This window comes from Ictidomys tridecemlineatus, chromosome 9, assembly GCF_052094955.1.
Source record: "Ictidomys tridecemlineatus isolate mIctTri1 chromosome 9, mIctTri1.hap1, whole genome shotgun sequence".
NCBI classification, from domain to species: domain Eukaryota; kingdom Metazoa; phylum Chordata; class Mammalia; order Rodentia; family Sciuridae; genus Ictidomys; species Ictidomys tridecemlineatus.
In genome coordinates, this window is record NC_135485.1 from 126,343,061 (window position 1) to 126,365,668 (window position 22,608).

Below are 22,608 nucleotides of genomic sequence, written 5' to 3' on the forward strand. Positions count from 1 at the left end.
ATGCGCTCAGTGCTTTATAGGGGAAATGAAGACATAATGATTAGAGTGATATGCAAACAACTAGCCAAGGATGCAGGCAAAAGGTGAAGAAAAGTAAGCTGGAAGAGGATCCCCTATTATGAGGGATGGGATTGGAAGTGGATGAGAAGAGATCAAGTGAAACTAACCAACTTTGAGCCTAAACCAGAGCTTTAGGGTTCACTATTGTAGAGGTTAAGTGACTGGAGGTTTTTTTTTTTAATGTTTTTTTTTTTCTTTTTAATTTACATGAACAGTCAAGCAGCCGTCTTCCATTTTAACAAACACCCTTGAGGAAATCAATTAAAAATTCCCATCTCAGAGGACTTACATATGTACAGTAACAGCTTGGGTTAATTTACTAATTCATCTAATCAGCCTGCCATATTATTAGTCAATTTCCCTAACTCTTGTTATAATTCACACATTAAAAAGGAAGTGTCTTGGAATTATCTTTCTGCAATATTTAGAGAAAACATATAGACACATTCCTTTAGATGACTGGTCAAGACTTGGAATGTATTTTATGAAGGATGATTGATTAAATTATGATGCTAAAATATCCAGGGTGTTTGAAAACTGTTCTTCCAAGCGTTTTGAGTGTTGTTTTTATGACTTTAATTGTGCCCTTTTTTTGACAAATCTTTTCTTTATATATAGCACTGATATGTATTAGTCAGGTTCCAAATGACTCATTAAAAATTCTGAGTTTGAGAATTTAGAATAAAGCAAGTTATTATTTACGATAAATGTTGTGAAGTAGGGGCAGCTTTCACAGCCAGAGATTTTGAGACATGGAAGGACTTTTATGTAACCTGCATATGACTGGGAGATTGGGGGCACTTTCACTTCTCACTAACGGTAGTTGATGGGAAAATGTGCAGCCTACCAAAGAAAAATCCTCTAATTCTTCCCACTACCCTTCTTTTGTTATAACACCTTCTCCTTCTCGTGCGTGTGCTCTCTCTCTTTCTCTCTCTCTTCTCCCTCTCCCTCTCTCTTTTCCTCACTTAGACTCTGAGAAACCCTATTTTCCTCTGTAATTCAGCACTTCTAACCATCCTTTAGAATGCAGGGAGGAATTAATTTTTTAGAATTGCCCTCTAACACAAAGAAGTCACTTATCCCAAACTCTCATTTTACTGACCAAAAAGGCAAATCTAGAGATAGAACAAAGTTCCATATGTACTACTGCTTTTTCACTACCACATCCCTGTCATCCTGTTTTCCATAATGTCACTTCCAAAGTTCCTTCCAACTCATGATGAATTTGGGCATTTATATAGGATAGCCTAAATAAAATTATAATAATGAGAAAGATTTGGGGTGGGGTACATTACATCTCTACTTTTGTTTTTCTTTAGCTTGAATTAACATATTATTTATTTATGATATTCAACATGATGCTTTGACATATGTGTATGTTATGGAATGGCTAAATGGAGCTAATTAACATATTTGTTACCTCATATACATATCACTTTTGTGTGTGGTGAGATCATTTAAAATCTACTCTTTTAGCAGTGTTTTTTTTAGCAGTTTTCAAACATACCATACATTGTTATTGATTATAGTCGACATATTGTACAATACAGCTTGTGAATTATTCCTCTCATTTTGCAGAAATTTTTAATCCTTTGACCAACACTTTCCAAATCTTTCCTCTGACAACCAGCCCTTCACAATGACTTTCTAATCTGCTTCTTTGAGCTCACCTTTTCTAGATTTCATATGTGAGATCCCATGGTATTTGTCTCTCTGTACCTGGCTTATTTCACTTAGCATCATGTTCTCTAGGTTCATAATTGCTGTCAAAAATGACAGGACTTCCTTTGTTTTAGAGGCTGAATGATATTCTATTGAGTATATGAATACCACATTTACTTAATTCATCACTCTGTTGATGGACATTTAGGTGGATTCCATATCTTGGATTTTGTGACTAACCTAATGCTGCATTAAACATGGACATGCAGATATCTCTTTGAAATACTGACTATATTTCCTTTGGATATATACTCAGAAGTAGAGTTTCTGGATCATACAGTAATTCTATTTCTAACCTTTGAGGCTATACCAATATCTATTTCTACCAACAGTGCAGAAAATTTTCTTTTCTCTATGCCCTTACCAATGCCTATTACCTTTGATGTTTTTTTTTCTTTTTCTTTTCTTTTTTTTAGGTACCAGGGATTGAACTCAGGGGCACTCCACCACTGAGCTACATCCCCAGCCCTATTTTGTATTTTATTTAGAGACAGGGTCTTGCTAAGTTGACTTTTTGTTTCATTTTTTGTTCTGATTAGTTATACCTGGCCCTGGAATGCATTTTGACACACTGTACACAAATGAAGCATAACTTCTTTTACACATCATACATGTGTATAGGGGAAGAATGTCTGTTTCATTCTACTGCCCTTCCTATCCCCACTGCCCCACCCCACCCATCACTCCCCTTTACAATAAAGCAACAATCCAAAGTTCCTCCATTCTTCCCAACCTCCCCACTCCCCATATGGATCAGCATCTACTTATCAGAGAAAGTTTTTTGGGAATTGGTTTATTTCACTTAGCATGATATTCTGAGTTGACTTTTTGATAATAACCATTTTTATAGGTGTAAAATGGATTTAATTTGCATTTACCTAATGATTAGTGATGTTAAGTATTTTTCCAGGTATTGGTACTCCACTTGTATGTCTTCTTTTGAGAAATGTCTGTTCTGGTCTTTTGCTTATTTTTTTAAATTGGGTTATTTGTTTTCATGATATTGAGTTGTTTTAATTCCATATATATTTTGAATTTTAACCCTTTTGAATATTTGTGAACCAAATATTCAAATACTTTCTATCCCTCTGCAGCTTTTCTCTGTTGATACCTTTGCTGTGCAGAAGCTTTGTATTTTGCTGTAATGCCATTTTGGGGATTTTTGCTTTGTTTTGTTTTGATTTTGATTTTGATGACCATGCTTTTGGGATCATACCCCCCAAAAAATATTTTCCCAGAACAATGTCATGAATATTTCCCCTGTGTTTTCTTCTAGAAGGTTTACAGTTTCATTTCTTACATTAGAGTCTTTAGTACATAGTGAGTTGATTTTTCATATGGTGTGAGATAAGAGATTTCATTCTATATGTGGATAACCAGTGTCCCCAACACCATTTATTGAATAGGTTGTCTTTTCCTTGTTGGGTAATTGCCAAAATTGTTTGACAAGTGCATGGATTTGTTTCTGTTCCATTTGATACATGTCTGTTCTATGCCAGGTCCTTGCTGTTTTACTGTAGTTTTGTAATATGTTTTGAAATCAGGTAGTGTGATGCCTCCAGCTTCGTTCTTTTTGTTCAAGATTACTTTGGCTCTTGAGGGACTTTTATGGTTCCCTACAGATGTAAGAATTGCTTTTTCTATTTCTGTGAAAAATTTCATTAGGATTTGATTGAGATTGCATTGAATCTGTTTATTGCTTTGGGTGGAATGGGTATGTTAATAAAATTAATTCTTCCAATCCATGAACACAATTTATCTTTCTATTTAATTGTGGTTCTCCAATTCATCAGTGTTTTATAGTTTGCAGCATGCTTATGTTTTACCCCCATAGTTAAATTTATTTCTAAGTATTTTTGTAGCTATTATGAATAAGATTATTTTCTTGATTTTTTAAAATAGTTTATTATCAGTATATAGAAAAGTTACTGATTTTTTCTGTGTCAATTTTGTATCTGGCAACTTTACTAAATTTGTATACTCTAACAGCTTTTGGGTGGAGTTTTTATGAACAAATTACATTTGAACTTCTTCCATTCAGATTTAATGCTTTAATTTCTTTCTCTTTCCTAATGATTTGCTTAAGTATAGGATTTTCAATACTATTTCAAGTGGAAGTGGTGATTGAGTATCATTCCCTCGTTGATGATCTTAGAAAAGCTTTCAGCTTCTCACCTTTGAGTATAATGATAGCTTGGGCTTATCTTATATGGCCTTTCTTGAGTACAGGTACATTCCTTCTACATGTAACTTGTTGAGAGTCTTTATCATAAAAGGGCATTGAATTTTATCATATGATTTTCTGCATCTCTCCAGATGATCATGTGTGTTATGTACATTCTGCAAATGTAGTACATCATGTTTATTGATTCGTGGATGTTGAATCATCTTTGCAACCCAGGAATAACCTCACCCTTTGGTGTTAGACTTTGGTTTTGGAGTGATGCTAACTTCATAAAATAAGTTTGAAAGTATTCCTTCCTCTTTGATTTTTCTGAAGAGTTTGAGAAGGATTGGTATTAGTTCTCTAAATGTTTGCCAGAATTCAGCAATGAAGCCATCAGGTACTGGGTTTTTCTTTAATGAGAGTTTTTTATTACTGATTAAATCTCATTAATCCTTATTGGTCATTTCTCTGTCTTGATGGAGTGATCCTTGACTGATCTGAAATGCCTAGATATCAAAAAGAATTGATGACTATTTATAGCATCATGGATACATACACGGCCAATTGTGTAAACTCCTGCTTAATTGTTTGGCTTTAGTAAGTATGTAGAACTGGTGAAGTTCATCTGTTTTTGGTTTTCAACTTTTGTCTACTATATGAAACATGACAATCAATCATAAACCCATTTTTATATAGTTCTACACTGAAATGTGAGTGGTTTTATACTATAAATAATTCTGAAGAGTTATGAAATGTAGTGTCTATCAATTTGATTTATATACCATCATGTAAAGTGTTCAACATGTAGTTTAAAAATGATAGTCCTTGGAGCTGGGGTTGTGGCTCCAGCGGTAGCGCGCTGGCCTGGCATGCGTCCCGGCCCGGGTTCGATCCTCAGCAGCACATACAAACAAAGATGTTGTGTATGCTGAAAACTAAAAAATAAAAACTTCTCTCTCTCTCTCTAAAAGAAAAAAAAAAGTGATAGTCCACAAAGAGGTGTGGTGTAATGAGTTTATGTCTTCAAGTCCTTAATTTCTTGACTTACATATCAGATGTCAAAGAGCTAATTGAGGATAGTGGAGTATTATCAAATTACTACATATTTGTATCCCTTAGTTACTAATTTAGCTCATTGCAATGTCCTCTAAGTTCAGCTGGACATTTTTTCACATCTCAGCTGGGCCTCTTAGTGCATCTGTGGTCGGATGCAAATCAGTTCCCTAGATCCTGGCTGGGCTCTCATACATGTAAGAGGCCTCCGTTAGAATAACTAGGCTAATCTGGCTCTGGTCATTGTGGTCTTATCCTGGAGCTATATAGCCAGGGCTTACTTAGGTGACTGAGGAAGGGGTCCCAGAGAGAAAAGCCTGCAGGGTTTCTAAAGTCCCAGGCTGGGTAGCACACATCACTTAGGACACATTCTGTTGGTATAAATGTATCTCAAAATGAGCTCCAATTAAAGGGGTAAGTAGCTAGGCCCTGTCCACCTCTCCATAAGCAGATCTGTAAGATCACATGGCTAAGAGCACCAATACAGGAAGATGTGAGATATAGCTATTATATTTGTCTAGTCAGTGGATGGCTTCAATAAGGAATTCAATAAATGCAAATGACCCTTCCACCCCAGTATTATCTAATTAATCAGAGAGAGCAAATTAAGTAAATTCTTCACTCCTATTAAAATCTATTTCACAAAAATAGAACACGGAATTGAAATCTTAGAAAAAAAATGTAACCAGTCCTTCCTATTCCTGTATCTTAAACTCTGGACAGGTGGGCATTTCACAGTAGGCTGTGGGTTTCCTTATGCTTTCCTGAAGGCAATGTGGAGAAATTACCAGCAGTGTTGGATTTGATGCAAAGCTGGCTCTAGAAATCTCTAAGGGGACAATCTCAAAGCAACTTATTCACCTTCCTGGAAGGAGGTCTATGCACTTTTATCAAACAGAGGTTGAAAGACATAAAATACACCCTAAAACACTTCCTTGTAACAGGTAATGGGATCCCTGGTTCTTCAGTCTATAATTTATCCTAAATAGTGTTCAAAACCAGCGTTTCATTAAGTACCCCACGATAAGTGATTTGTTCATATTGAGTTTTTAAATTATTTTCATTCTCAATCCTATGATGAGCAAGATAAAACTTGAAATCAATTTTTTAGAAGCCATTTCTATACCACACAGTTTTATTCATCTTATTTGTTCCTGACAGCAGTGTTGAACTGGTAATGCAACACCACAAATGTCTATTTACCTACTATTTGAAGAGCGCATTGCTATCGCTTTTTGCACACACACAAAAATGTGAAACGTACTTTTCTAAGTAGCTTGTTTTATATGCTTCTCATTTTTTGAAATCTCACTCTATGGAGTTCTTTTGTTTCTTTGTTTCGTTGTTTTATATGCTTATTTTGTTTTTGTTTTAACATTCAGATTTAGCTCAAATGATGCTGAATTCAACAGATTTCTTTCCTAAATGTTCAGATATAAGGAGATACAGTGGTATTTGTTGAACTTTTTGATGGACACTGAATTATACAGGAATGGACAGTAGATATTCACTAGGGCTTTAATTAGAATCTCACTCATTTATCTAGTTGTCTTAATAATTAAATGCCATTTAATTTAATATAATAAGTTTGCCAAACTGGCTGCTGATTTGTGAATTTATGAATGTATTAAACTCTTTCACCTTTAACAAAGACAGCAATAAACTGTATTTATTACATAGATAGATATTGATTACCCTTACTTGAAAATAATTTTTATGCTATAAATAGATATATCACATAAGAAAGAAACAACTAAAAAAAGTCAAGCATAAAACAAAACCTGGGCTCATGATTTGAATATTTATATATGTAGATACCTAACAATTCAGCTTTACAAAGACAGTTTAATTTTCTGTATCTGCTTATATACAGTATATCTTAAGTGAAAAGAAATATATTTCAAAGAAGTATTTTTCAATTAAATATAGCACTTAAAATTAGTTTTTTAATAAAAGAAACTATTTTTCATCATTACAAATTATTGTGGGATAAAGCATCTCAATCAAAATGAGAACATTCTAAGTCACTATCTCAAAATAAATGATATAGAAAACTTTTGAGGTTAGCATAAACCACTTTCTTTTTTTTCAGACTAGACAATTGGGTCTACACAGGGAAGGGGTTTTAGAAATAATTAACAAAGAAGAAGGTCTTAGAAATGGTAATTAATGTAAACAGATATTCCAACAAAGAAAGTAGTTACTTCAATTTACAAATAACAGCGTTTGCATTTTGAACTCTGGAGAGGTTATTTGGGGGGTGGGTGGGAAGGGTACTGGGGATTAAACCCAGGAGCACTCTACCACTGAGCCACATCCCCAGCCTTTTTTTTTTTTTTTTTTTTTTGTATTTTATTTAAGACAGGGCCTCTCTGAGTTGCTTAGGGCCTCACTAATTTTCTGAGGCCAGCTTTGAACTCTATCTTCCTGCCTCAGCCTCCCAAGCTGCTGGGATTAGAGGTGTGCACCACTACACCAGGCCTCTGGAGAGTTTTTTATACTGATTTCAGGGGAATAAGTGTGATTAAGTGTACTGATAAAATAATGTCCCACTCCAAATCTCTGCATCCATTCCTCATCATTTAATTAAAATTTCTTATTGTCAGGATATCATCCTTTGATATGTAATTTAAAAATAATTAATACATTAATAATGGCACTGTGAATGGTATTCTGTAATAATAACTTGTTATTTTTATGACATGACAGTCTCTTAAAAAAACACAACTTTAACTCTACATAAAATATGCAGATTTCTATTGCAAGAGATAAGCCAACTAAACAATCACAATGACTTTGAACTCTTCATCCCAAAGATGCATGGGGTGCATTCTTTATAAGTTGAAATAATAAATAATAGATTGGGTCTAAAAGTAATTTGTGTTTTTGCTGAGCCATCTACTCCCAAAATATCTGGATTCTGAGTCTCTAATACATTACGCTATGAATCGTATTCCTAACTCTAACTCCTGCGTGTGGGCAAAGGCACACCTCCATAGTTTGTGTTTCCCTTAAAGTGTTTGTCTTTTCTTCCTGTCAACTAAAATAGTTATCTTTCCATTCAGAACACAGAAAAAGAAGACGACGTTAGAGATTATGCAACATTCTGCTCCTTCCATCTCTGGTTGCCAACCACTTTCTGATTTATTAAAATATGGATTTTCATTCAAAACAACTAATTCCTTAACTCTTATCTAAATTCTGTAAGGAAAAAAAATTATAAAGACAGGCAAATGTCTGCCCTGCCTCCTCATTCTGAGTGGGGCATTTTCTCAGCCAGCAAGCTGAGCTATAATTTGCTACAATGATAAGGCAGGCAAGCAGGCTTGCGGTTTTCTTTCTTTCTTTCTTTCTTTTTCTTTTTAGTTTGCTTGATTGGAAAACTGGCAAATTTCCTTGTTTTCTGATGCCATGATGGAAATATACAGAGACACTAATCACCCTAATTATTTGTACTTAAGATTTAAGTTCTTATCTATAACACTTCAAGTAAGAATTTCAAAATAATATCAAAAAGTATTTGGAGACTCAGTGAAACCTTGATTCTGGGAGCCAATACACAGAATACAGTCACACAGCTTAAGCCTAAACCCACTGTGTGATGGTAGACAACCTCAACCACCCATTTAGCAGTGATTATGAACTAACTTTAATTGGTTTACATTTCATTTACAATTGCTTTAAAAACATATTGCCAGCCTTAGGACCCCACATCCAATACATAATAGTGTTTGCTATTCTTTTTATTTTGCATGGGTATTGATTGTTTTTAAAGCCAATACAGTACATTTTTTTCAAGTCAATTCTATTGAAATTGTGTGCTTATAGAAAGGCTCTTAGTTCTTAAACCCATTGTAAATAAGCCCCAGTTCCATTCTCTTCACTCCCAAGCAGACCTGCTGGATGTGTATAATTGCAATGGAAAGAGGAAAATGGCTCAGGGCATAGTTTCCAAAAAGGTGTTCCTTTGTCAGATGTTAATGAATGTTATTTTTAGGGTTCCATAGTGCAGCGAGTTTGTGAAATGGAAGATTAACATTAATTAAAACAGGGTTTTTTATGGAAAGTCTTCCTAGGAAATTTAATATGCTAATGAGCAATTATAAATCTCCAAGAGAGTGATAATGTATGTGGTTTCCTACCTAGCTGACCATAAAAACCATGATTTCAGAGAATGACTCACATGACTAGTGTTCTGTAGAACGATCCATGTGAAATCCTGATCTTGACCAAGACAGGAAGGAATATTAAGTCCATACATTGGGCAACATATAGAAGATGAAAGATGGTAAAAGTGATGTTTGGAATTAAAACATGGTATCCATCAAAATACCTATATTATCCTGCTGTGACAAATAACTCCAACATATTAGTAATTTGCAACTGAAAATATTCCCTTTTTGTTCATGCTTCATGGTGATCACAGGATGTCTGAGTACACCGGTCCACATTATTTTCATTCAAAGATGCAGCAGGAAGAGCTGCCACCCATCATCTCGAATGTCACAGATCACCATGGGAGTTTGGATTAGTAAAAACTTTGGCCTAGAAGTGACCCATGCTACTTGTGCTCAGATTCCATTGGCCAAAGAAAAGTAGGTGTCCATATCTAATTTAAAAGATGTCAGAAAGTATAATGCTATCATATTTCCAGGAGAAGAACAGCAGAATATTGGCCTGAATATTCCTCATGGATACATGAGGGCTGAGGAGAGCTGCCTCCCCAAGGTCAGGCACCATCCCACTACCCTTCACTCATCACTGCAGGGGTAGAGAGACCAGGACTCTCAGCCCAACTCAGGACCATTCCAATGGGCAATTCCAGTATCAGAGGCTTTCAGAGGGACTGACTGAGGCTTTTGTTAAGACTGTGCCATGCTCCAAAGTCTCTCCCTCCCATTCCTCGTACCTTTACTTCCCTTCCAGGACAGGTCCCCAAAACCAATCACTATGGAACCTCCAACTAGGTAATCTTTGTCTCAGAACCTGCTTTGAGGTACCCCAGTCTGCTATACTATATGGCATATGTCTTTGAATAATATAAAAGTATTGTTATATATATATATATATATACAGTTTGCTTTTTTTCCTTCAGATGATGTTTGAGATTTATTTATATTAATTCACATAGCTCTAATTAGTTTATGTTAGCCAATTTTGTGGAAATGCCACAAGTTACTTAGTTACTTATCTATTCTCCTGCTAATGAGAATTTGGATTTCTCTCATTTTTTTACAATTATAATTTTGTTGAGACTCTTTCTATTTATTATGCAGGAAATATATATATATATATATATATACATACATACATATATATATACACACACACATATATATATGCAGTAAAATTCATATATATATATAAATGTATATATATTCAATAAAATAGAGTATTGCATGTTCAAATTTATTATATGTTATAATTCCCTGAATAGTTGTAGAGACAAGCATAAATGACCATTTATTTTTACACATTTTCTTTTCCTGCAAATTGCCTATTCAAATCTTTGCCCACTTTTCCTATTGAATTCTTGATCATTTTCTTATGGGGTTTAAACTATATGCTTCAGATAGCATTCTTTGTAAGATATATATATCTGAGATATTTGAAATATCTTCTCCCAGTCTTTGACTTATCTTTTAATTTTCTTTATGATTTCTTTTTATAAAGGAGTTTTAAGTTTTAATGCAAATCCATCCATCTTTTTCCCTTATGGTTTATGCATCTTCTGTGTTGTTTAGAAAAATCCCCTACTTCAAGCTTTGAAAATGTTCTGTATTTTTCTTCAAGGAATTACAGTTTTTGCTTTTTACATTTGAGCTGCTAGTCCCCCTGGAATTTACTTCATTTTTATATATGACATAGTGGATATACTTTTTTATCATATGGCAGTCAATTGATGCAGCACCATTTTTTTCCAACCTGATACCTCCCCTAATTTATAATGTCACATTCATAGATATATACATTTATATCAGACACTATTAGTCTATTCATCTATTCCTGCACTACCATCATTCTAAATTAATTAATATGATTCTATAATAATTCTTGACATCTGGAAAACCAAGGCTCTTTCTTTTATTCTTCTTTAAAATTACTTTGGCTATTCTCAATCTTTGGTTCCAATAAGTATTAGAGTCAACCTGTGAGCTTCCAGGTTGACTTTCTAAAATACTCTCTTAGAATTTTGATTGGAATATCATCCCATTTTTACAGATTAACTTGAAGGTAGTTGATATCTTTATGATATTGAACATTTCCACTTATGAAAATGGCACGTCTCTAGAGAGATTCTTTTTGACCATAACCATGCCCACGTCTCACTTTGCAGTGTCATGATATACCCAAGGGAGCATGGAAGTAAAGGAGCAGGCTATGCATATGTATTGCTCCCCTGTTTTCTCTTTTGGTATAAATAGATTAAATGTGGCACAAATGTGATTTGAAATAAGTGCAGTGCTTTAAGAATGACTGATCCCACACCGAAGGAGCAAAACAGTAGCATTTGAACTGAACAGAAAGGCTGAAAAATTGAACAAAGGAGCCTCAGTTATTAGATTCAAGAGAGTTATGAAAAGGTCTTAAACATTATGCAGTTAAAAACAAAGGAAAAACAAAAGATTGTGCTTCACTATTAGGAGTAATGAAGGTTGTCACACTGATATTTATTCATTCATTCAATAAATATTCATTTAGTCCCCATTATTTTCCTGGTAATGTTCTGTCATTGGGGGAAGAGTAGGAAACAAAATAAAGCCCCTGACCTTTGTGAATCCAGTTAAGGAAGGAACTTATTAAAAAATAAGTACTGAACACCCACTATATGAAAACTACCAATCACTACTTTGGTCTCAAGCTGCTTCTGAGATGATGACCCATCATGAAATCAAGGAGAGAACAATAATCAATGTCATGTGGCATAGTACAAACTATAAATGCAACCAAAGTTCTGAGCAAAAAATAATTGATGATGAATTGAGAGTCAGAATAGTTTCCTGGAGGGAATCTGGAGTCTAAGGACACAAGCCAGATTCGTAGGTAGAGAAGAGTAGTGTGTTTGGGGTGAGAACAACAGTGTCAAAGTAGACGCTGAGATGAGACTCTGTCTACTCACATAGACAGAGAGGGACTCACCGTTCCTGGAAGACAGTCACGTTGGGTAGAAGGAAATGAGATTGGAGAAATCAAATGAAGCCCTCTGATGCAGGAGTCGGATCACCAGAAGAATTTCAATGGCTGCAGAGAACCATTCTAGTGCTGTCTTCTTCCCCTCTGCTCTTTATCCTTCTTCCACAAAGCTGGGAACTGGCCTGATTAAAGCAAAAATGGAAGAGTTACTACCCTACACCTACCAGGAAGGTAGTGAAATAAAGATACTGAGAAGTGAAGACACAAGGGATAGGAACATGCACCTTGCCCGACACAGTTTGAAAGCACCCAGACATAGACAATGTGGCCGTGTTTCACGGAACATACAACCAGTGTGGAAAGGCAAATCTAATGTGTTTAAGACTAAACCAATACACACTGTGACCCCAGTGTTCACTGAGACCTCCTGCTCCTTGGCTTGAACTCCCAAATGCAGACCTGGTTAAATCTCAGAATCCTTCTCACGCTTTCTGCAAATCTCCAATCTTTCATGGTAGCTCTGTGTATGGCACCTGCACTCCTGTGTGATGCCTCAGTCTTTCCCCTTGACAAACTCCACCCAAAACTCAATCTCTTCATCAGTTTCCATAAAATATGCATGGCCTCCAAGCATTTTATGAGTTTTGTTTTAATTTTCTGTGGAATTGGGAACATGGAAAATGATCGCAACCTTCCCCTTTCTCACTCCTTTCCTCTCCTCCCTTCCTCCAAAACTCCCTTCTAATTTCTGAGTTGCTGGTGAGAGTTTCATAGTCTGCTTTATTTTGTATATGGATCCCTTCACTTCTCCCCGATTCCTTGCCCCAAACCATCATACCCACATTAAGGTGTTATTAAATAAAAGGAAAGCTTCAGTTTCTTAATGGCAGTTAAGTTTGTAGGGGAAAAAACAAACAAACAAAAAAGATTTCTTTCACATGGAAAACGTACAAGAGGAACAAACCAAGGCAGAAAGAATATATTTCAGGCAGTGTGGTAAAAGCTGGGGATATAAGTATATAATAGTTGAGAGAAAGAAAATATCAATCAAGAAGGATTTTAATGGAAGAGAGAGATTTTAAACTAGACCCTGAAGAGAGGCTGGAATTAGTATTACAGGGAGTGAAAGCAAAAGGTCATTCAAGGTAAGGAAATAACTTTAATAAAACCACAGTGGAAAAAAAAAATGAATCTGGCAACTGAGAGAAGGCAACTGAGAATTTAGAAAGCAAGATAAGGCTGACTGGGTGCTGGAAATGCCAGACTGTCAGACTCAAGAGTCTGGACTTAATCCAATAAGAATCCAAAGCGGGGAACAGGGGCAGCTTTGGGGGGGTAGGGGGCATGGGGTCTCAGAAACAAGAACCAGAGGCCAAATACCATCAGAATGTTCTCTCTTTTTCTGATCTCTGCTTCTTTGTGTAGGTTGGCTTCAGTCTCTTCTCCTGAAAAAATCTGCTTTGTCCACAGAGGAGCTGGGGTGATTTAGCAGATTCCTGGCTCATGATCCATGGAGAAAAGCTCTTACCTCTTGTTTCAATTCCAAAAATCTAAGAGATGCTATGGCTTGGCTTGAATCAAGTGCCCATGTCTAGAATTGTCACTGTGGTAAGGAAGGTAAGGTCTTGAAAGAAGATGGCAGCTCCTAATGGACCACATAATAAATCGTGGCCATATTTGGGTAAGGAAGAAAACATGGAATTAAGAAGGAGGGTGGAGCAGTGTGGCATAGACAGGACCACTGGGGAAGAATTGTGAAAAAGCAATCAGAGTCAATGTCTAAGATCAGACCCACTAGTCTGTCTGTATTTCTTTCTTTTTTTTTTTTTTTTTTTTTGGTGGTACTGGTGATTGAACCCGTGGGTGCTTTACCACCAAGCAAAATTCCCAGCCTTTTTTATTTTTAATTTGAGACAGGGTCTTGCTAAGTTGCTGAGGTAGGCCTCAAACCTTCACTCCTCCTGCCTCAGCCTCCCAAGCAGCTGGGATTACAGGTGTGCACCACTATACCCCACCCCACTTGTAATTCTCTTGTGAGGAAAATGCATTTCATTTTTCAGCAAGCATTGATTGATAACCTATTCTTCAGTTTCTATTTATCTATTATATCTTCTTCCTTTTCGGACTTTTTTAAAAAGATTTTTTTGTTGTTGTTGTAGTTGGACAAAATACCTTCATCTTATTTATTTATTTTTTACATGGAGCTGAGGATTGGACCCAGGTCCGCATACATGTGAGGTGAGCACTCTACCACTGAGCCACAACCCCAGCCCCTACTTTTCTGCTTTTTAAAAATTTAAGTCATTAACCATTTTTTTGTGTGTGTCCTTTTAAGTGGCAACTTAAATTCTTTTTAAGAAAAATTAATATCAACTACTTACTAGCTATTATGAGTCGTTTATTTTAAGACATGATTCCCATTTTCAAGATACTCTGAGTCTAGGAGTAAAGATATTATGTATGTAAACATCTGTAAAAACAGGGAGAAAATGGTAAATGCTATTAAAAACATAGACATAAGACCCTCTGAGTTCAAAGTTTTACTATGAGAAATAGTATTATTGAACTGATATTTGAAAGTGGAGGAGAATAGGTTGACTTTAGACAGAAAGGCATGACAATGAAATACTTTCTAAAAGGAGAAGCAGGTTGACACAATAACAGAAGCAACAAAGAGTAGCATGTGTTCAGGAAATGGTTGACATGTGACATTGTGAATCTGGGACTAAACGTGCAGCGGGCCAAGAGGAATGGAACTCTTTGCAATCTGTGCCCAGGAATTGAGCTGGCCTTAAAAAAATACCTCTCAATGATTATAGGAAAATTTAGAGGATATTGTGACAGGATGAAGGAGGAGCAGCAGAGATGGAGAAATAGAAGAAACTGCAATATTTAAAGGTTGAGGGAAAGGGGGAATCCGCGGGATTCTGCGGCAGGTATGCACCACATAGCAGGCACTGTCTTCACACTGAGGATCGTTCTTTTCTATTCCCAATCCTAACCCCCACAATCTACTCACTGTGGAAATATAAAGATTTTCCTGATTGCTGCTGGTTCCAAGATGGCATTTCCTCTGAATTAAGCAGACTGTCCTCCAGGGCCCCTGTTGAACATAGTGTCTGCCCAGATAGGCAACTCATTTCCTTTCTTGATAGCCCCAGGTCAGTTGTTCATACATGGTGTTGGTGTTTATGGTAGAGCTATGAAGACTTAGGGAATAGAAAGGGGCTTCCATAACAGAAAACAGCTTAAGCTGGATTTGAGATATAATGATTTTTCAAGAATTCCATAATCCCATGACTAAGGATTTTTCAGAGACTATTTTATCTGAAATGGTGCCCAGCCTTGCTACAATGCCCTCTCTATATTTCCTTTTTACTTTTTCCATTAAGCATGGTCCCCCCTTATTTCCCCCCAAATCATCATACTTTATTATAAAGAGTAGTGTTTCTCAATAAAGGCTGGCAGGGTGCGAGGTCATTTGGCAATGTCTGGGGACATTTTTGGTTTTCTTCCCCTTGGGGATGATTACTACCGGTATCCAGGGAGTTGAATCCAGAGATGAAGTTAGACTCCCTACAATACATACACAGGACAACTCCCACAACAAATTGATTCAAAATGTAGAGAGAGCAAAAATTGAGAAGCCATGATATAGAGAAACGAGAGCTTCATGTGTCTCCATCTGTGTATGTTCTCAACTTGTGAGGTGTTCACTCCATTAATCAAAGAGGATCCTTGTGGCAAATAAGAGTAACTCCGACCCCTACATTTCCTTTAACAAGAGGTGCCCTTCTTAGGGAAAGTTGTAGTTTTAAATAGCATATTTCCTCAACACATGCAGAATAAAGTTCTCATCCATACTCAATTATACTTACTCTGCCAGGAAGATAAAGAAAGAGAAGAATGTAAATAATGTGGGTGATTCTGTCCCACGTTCCACTAGAGCATATGCCCCAGAGGAGCGTGAGAAGCGAGATGTGAATCCAATGTTCCTTCAGTTGGTCTCAGTTCCTGAATTGCTCTCATAGTATGAGCATCTCACCATGCTGAGTGTGATTCAAGTGTTTTAAGATACATTTTTTTTTGTACAACATGGCCCCTAAACGCAAGCCAACTACTTCATCAGGTGTTTAGCTGGGAAAACAGCAATCTGTTCCAATGCTGGAGAAAAAACTGGCTGAGTTGGAGGGTTTCACAGCCTTAAACATGATGCATAAAAATGGCCATGCATATTGTATGTTAAGGGTGAATAAAGGGATATTTTTCTAATGTACTTCTGACTTCATATGAATTTTCGCATTGCTCAATAATTTTAGAGCCAAACTCTATGTAAAAATGCAATTCCACATGACAGTGGTTAGAGGGTGGGGGAGAGGAAAGAAGTCTTGGAATAGAATCTTGAGGGTATTACAGGTAAGGGTTATGAAAAGAAAGGCAAAATGAAGTAGTGGGTGAAGAAAAGCAAAGAGGACCCATTGAGCACATTGCTTGTCTCTCAATTTTCAGAAATATCTATTTGATCATTGAAAGGAAACATTTACTAATTTTTTAAAGGGAAGCTGTGCCACAGAGAGCTTAGTAGGTTGCAATATGGCCTTTTCAAACATACTACTGACTGATAGAGGATCAAGGATGGGAAACTTACTATGTAATAATACCTGTTGACTCGTTAAATTTCTTTTCTTATGTGCCTCCTGTAGAATTTTTGCAGTTAATCCTATTTGATTGCTACCAGCAAGTAATAGGCTAGCTTTTTCTTTTTCTTTTTTTTTTTCTCGTTTAAAAAGTCAGCAAGTATATGCCATAAATTCTAAACGATTTGTTTAAATATTAAACAGCAAGTGACAATGGCAACTCTTGCAGGTGTGCCTTTGAAGTCTGTGTTTATATTGTATGTGCAAGTGCTCTGAGTGCATGTAAGCAGAGAGTGGTTGCTGGGTATCTCTAACATTGCTGGTGCACATTCTGTCAGTGGCCCACCTTCGATAATTTGAAATTGAGACTGTCCTTCTGATTGCTAAGATGAGATGGGAAAAGGAAAATTAACTCATAAATATTGCATGGGTCAAAAGTTTTATGTGAGATTTCGAAAGATAAATGCTATAGCAATCATTTCAGAAATTCCCATTTTAATTAAATACAATATTTTCAAAATTGTGCTATGGTGCATAGCATAGGTTTTCTAACTTGGGAACTTTCTGAATAATGCACTAAATAAAGAGGAAATTGTTCTCTACTCAGTACCACTTCCAACACATAAAATTTTACAATTTTTTTTTCACTTGGGCACATATTAAGGAAATGAATACTTTCTCTGGGCTAAATTGCTACCTTTTGTTGTCACAGTTTAGTCCAATGCTTTTATAAAGTCAAATTTTTGAAAAGCAGTTAAGAATATAGAAATTTAATACTGAATTAGAAGTATTGGGATGTTAGATAGGACATAGGAATGGAAGAGTCTTGCTAATAGGTTTTAGTTGGCATACTCTATGACACTATTAAAAATAAAGTTTTATTTGGAAATTAGCAACATGCCATATTAAAGTCAGAGCTTATAAACATTTAGGATAGAATTTGAATCTGGTGCTGTGGGATTCTACAGTCCAAATCTTTTTTCTGTACAATATGCTGCTCAGCTACTTAAAACTCCACAATGAGTTTTGTAATCTTGTTTCCTCATCGAAATACACTCAAACTTTATACTATTGGCTACATATATTCCTATTCTATGCTATCCAAATTAATCAGGGCAGTGCAGTAACATAAATCCCCAAACCTCATGAGTTGCACGCAGTAAAGATTTCTTAACTTTATCATGGTCCAGTGCAATTCAAGCCCTATCCTTGGTAGCTTTCTTCTAGAAGTGACTCAGGAATCCAGTCTCCTTCCCTATTGTAATGCTACCATCCTAAACTCTAGGACTCCCAGACATATGCAACAAGGGAAAAGAGAGTTTGGATAATCCCTTAGGGGGGTTTGTGACCAGTCCTGGAAGTGGAGTGTATCACTTCCACTGATGCACCAGGATCTCGTCTAATTAGAGCATAAATGCAAGGGGGACTGAGATATGTAGCCACTCTTTATGCCCGTAGAGAGGAAACTGAGATCAAATATGGTAAGCTCATGGCATTTTTTGTTCCACACCATGTGAAAGAATTTACTTGTTCAAATAGCAAAGGATCCTATAGATATAATCTTAAGGTTGAGGTCAAGAGGAACACTGTGCTACAAGGGAAACACATTTTGCAACAGGTGGCTTGAGACATCAGAATAGAATATGTCTGAATGTTTGTGGGTGGAATCCAGGTAGACACCCTAAAAATCAAATAGCCCATTGTGGAAAAATATAGAAAGGAGAAATTATCAACCAGGTCAGATACCAAGCACGTGGAGAGCAGGAAGGAATATGGGTAAGGGTATATGTAGGCACAGATAGTTTATGTTTAAGGGTATGAAAATATCATAGCTAACATGTATTGCTTATTAGAAGCAAACTATTATATAGATTGTTGATCTCCATAACAACCCTATGACGTGAGTCATATTGCCTCATTTTACAGATGATGAAACTGAGGCAGAGGGTTTAATAATTTATCTGCAATCACCCAGATACTCAGTGTGGCTGGGCTGGGACCCAAAACTGGGCTAAGTCTAGCTCTAGTTCCATACTTTTAATCTTTACACCCTACTTCCTCTCAAAAAGTCAAATGTTCTGGATTTCCTCTCTCATATGGCTCTTGGTATATGGCACAGAGGCAGCTTTCCAAAAATAAATGTGAATTGCCAGATGTCAAAGTTCCATATTGGAGAGGAAGGTCTGGGATCCCAATTCAAAAACTTCACACTTACTGATTTAACAGGTTATATGGGGACTTTGTTTCCCCCACCCCAGATTCCATCTCCTCTATGTAAATAGATTATTTAATAGAATGAACTAAATTGATAGATACCTTCCTCCATTACCCCACTTACAGAGCCTGCCTCTGTCTCCCCAAGTCAGAAGAAAGCCAGCTTCTAATTTTCTCCAGAATAGGAAGTTCATAACTTCCTTTGTACTCTATCTCAATGTTTAGCAATCAGTAAGTCAAGTAGGTATCTGCATCTGGAATATATGGGACATCTGGAATTCTTTTTTGGAATTCCAGGAAAGCTAAGTCCTGGAGAACATGTGAACCAAAAGTGGCAGAATGTATTGCTTCTGCATACTCTCCACACTTATCTCAAAGACATATGAACCTGGATGTGGTGCTTTCTCCTATTTATCCCATAGGCAGAGTGTTTGCAGACTAGAGAAGCAACTACTAGCTTTTCTTACAAATCCTTTTTCCTTAGTCTGTTTGCCATTTGAAACTCTCTCTCAAAAACATTCAGAATAGCCTCAGAGTAAAGGTAGCATTGATAATGTTTAATGACTTGTGTCAGGTATGGGTATGGGTATTAGCCAATCAGGATGTGCAGTGGCTGGAAGCAAGGAGTCCAGTTATTCTCCTGTGATTAACTGACCAGCAGTCCATACACCCTAACCTTGTGTTTTAGAAAAAGTGACAGGCATGTAAGGGTGACTTGTGATTTCCTGCACATTCTCCCGGGTTCAAACATACAAGCAGAGGTTGTTGATACACTAGCTCTCCTTGACAGGCAAAGATTAAGATCTGTACTTCTTGGATTTCTATGGAATAGTATTACTTGCATTTCAAGTAATGAGAATGCTGATTTATCTGGCATAGCTGAAATTCTTTTTATATTTCAATGATTATTTTTTTGAGATTGGTTTGTATCTGGTATATTTCTTCTCACTTAAAAAAAAATCATTAATTGAATCTAACCCATTCTGAAAATTTACCATGTGACTAGTGAAAGATCAGCTCATTCTCAGTAGAATATTTAGCTATCTGATTCCACTATCTATATTTATTACAAAAGATGGTCTCCTTGATGTAGAGAATGTAAATTCAGATCCTGGCTTCTGCATTCTAGTCCCTGAACACGACTTGCCTTTCACCGGTCATTCCTTATACCTTTTCTTAACTGTAACCTAGACCTTTGTGTCATAGTTCAAGCCTAACTGCTCAGTGGAGCTGGCCAAAGACCACTCATTGTCCTGTATTAGTTCTCTTCTTCCTTTCAGTAGTAGAATTCCAGTTTTATCAGGGCTCACGGCCATTCAAATTTACTAAAAGTTTGCTCTGGATAATGTGACGTGTGCAAATTTCCTGGTTAGGGTTTTTGTTTGTTTCTGGGAACTCATCCCATGGTTCTGGTCCCTGAGCCCATGAGGACACTATTCTATGAATGGCAGAATGGTGGGAGCCTGGGTTCTTGAAGATCTCACACAACACGACCATGTAGCCATCCTGGACCACTCATTTTTCTCACCTATGTGTGAAATAGAATTAAATTCCTTTCCTATTTGAGCCTATGTATTGGGGGTGGGGGTTCTATTTATCTGGCAATGACATTCTATACCTATTATAGATCTGAAATATCCACCAAAGGCAATGTGCTAAAGGCTAGATCACCAACCTCTAGCCCTACTGGGAGGTGGCACAACCTTTAGGAGGTAAGGCCTGCTTTAAGGAATTGAGGTCACTGGGCTATGTCCTTGAAGGCAGAATTGGGATCCCAGCCCTTCCTCTCTGTGTTTGCTTCCTTACCACCAGGAGGCAAGTTACTTTGTTCTATTATGCGCTCGCCACCTTGATGTTTTGCTTCGCCACAAATCCAAAGCAATGGGGCCAAGCAATCATGGACTGAAACCTCTGAAACCATGAGCCTAAATAAACCTTTCCTCCTTTTAAGTTTATTTTCTCAGGCATTTGTCATAGCAACAGAAATCTGACAAATTTAATATCTGACAAATCCATTGGTATATATGAAATACTTGAAAATTTTGTTTAAAGTCAACATATTGCCAAATATGTTAAACTTGTTTAAAAAATATGGTTAAACTTGTTAAAAAAAAAAAAAAAAAAAAAAACTCTGTCCGATTTGGACTGAACACTTTTTTTCTAGGATGAGAATCAAAATAGTTAGCAATTCTTACAACTTATGCTGACCAATCACAATAGTTCTTGTAATGACTTAAAATTAGCATATAATGAATGATATCATCTCTGCTTTTGAACAAAAGATGATTTAAATTAATTAGGCTAAGAAGAAATAAGTTTAGAAAATGACCCAATAAGAAGTACCATTGGAAGAACTGAATTTGAATGGTTCTGTCCCAAGAATCTGTACTCCCCTAGTGGGCAGTTCTCTGTAGTTATCTTCATTCCTGAGAATCTCACAGAGTACAGGTGATTTTTAAATCCTTTTCCTAAACTGAAACCATCAACTGGATTACCTACCAGCTCTAGTCATAGTTTTGTTTTTGAAGCTGCAGGCCTGGAGCCCATCCCAAGTTTTAGATATGGAGCTGTGCATCTGTACCCATGGGTTCTGCATCTACAGATTCTATTAACTGTAGCTCAAAAAGTATTTGGGGCCAAAATCTACCATCTGTATTGAACATGTGCAGGCTTTTTTTTTTCTTGTTATTATTCCTTAAATGATACAGTATAGCATTATTTATAAAACATTTATGTTGTATTAGATATTGTAAGTATTTTAGAGGTTATTTAAAGTAAGTAAGAGGCTGTGTGTAGATCATATGTAAATACAATGTCATTTTATCTAAGAGACTTGAGCAGTCAAGAATTTGGTATCAGAGGGGTTCCCGGAACCAGTGCCCCACCTGGATAACAAGGGACAAGCGTCTTAGAACTGATTCACTTTATTCAAATGTCTGAGCAGAGAGTGATGGTAATATCCAAGACTTCTAAAACTGATCAAACTCCATAAATAAGCTCTACCCTCTATAGTTTCTGGCTCCCTTGCTCTCCAACAGTGAGAGACATGACATAGGAATGCAAATATGCTTCTATAGCAAATATGACAAAATGTTCACACCTGGTAACATGAGGGTGGTGACTACCCCAGAGCCTGTGGGATTCTTTTTTTTTTTGTATGCTTGAAATATTTTTTAAAACATTTTTGTAATGTACAAAATATTTTATGCTTAATAGTATTTATAATTAAATATAAATATAACAATATTTTAAAAGATGAAGTCAAAAATCCTAAATGATTTTTAAAAATGCAAAAGATAAAAATAAACTCATTGACCTCTTATGATTAGTTTTTTTGTGTATGTGTGTGATGTCACCATCTACTAGGTTAGAGAAACTTAATTTCTTCATGTAAGACTCCTTTCAAAGATTGTCAATGATGTTTGTTTTTCTTTCTGAATGGGTTCCACAGACTTTTGAGGACAAATGCTCCAAAGTCTGCTAAGAAATCACATCTAGTCTTCTCATATTCCCCTTTGTATTTTGCTCACTCCAGGTCAAAATGGATTTCTAAGTAATACTGGGAATGTAGCAGTATATTTAATTTCTATTAAATTCACTTGATTAGTCATCAGATCT

The 22,608-nt window shown here is 36.3% G+C and overlaps 1 long non-coding RNA gene across 4 annotated transcripts in view; it reads right to left on the reverse strand.

Moving 5' to 3' along the window:
* LOC110598390 (uncharacterized) overlaps positions 1-22,608 on the reverse strand; it is a 173,148-nt gene that overhangs the window by 142,208 nt on the left and 8,332 nt on the right. For all 4 annotated transcript variants that reach the window (XR_013426132.1, XR_013426135.1, XR_013426133.1 and 1 more), the window contains one exon: positions 12,146-12,321. This is a non-coding gene — a long non-coding RNA (uncharacterized LOC110598390). The remainder of the gene's footprint in view (positions 1-12,145; positions 12,322-22,608) is intronic.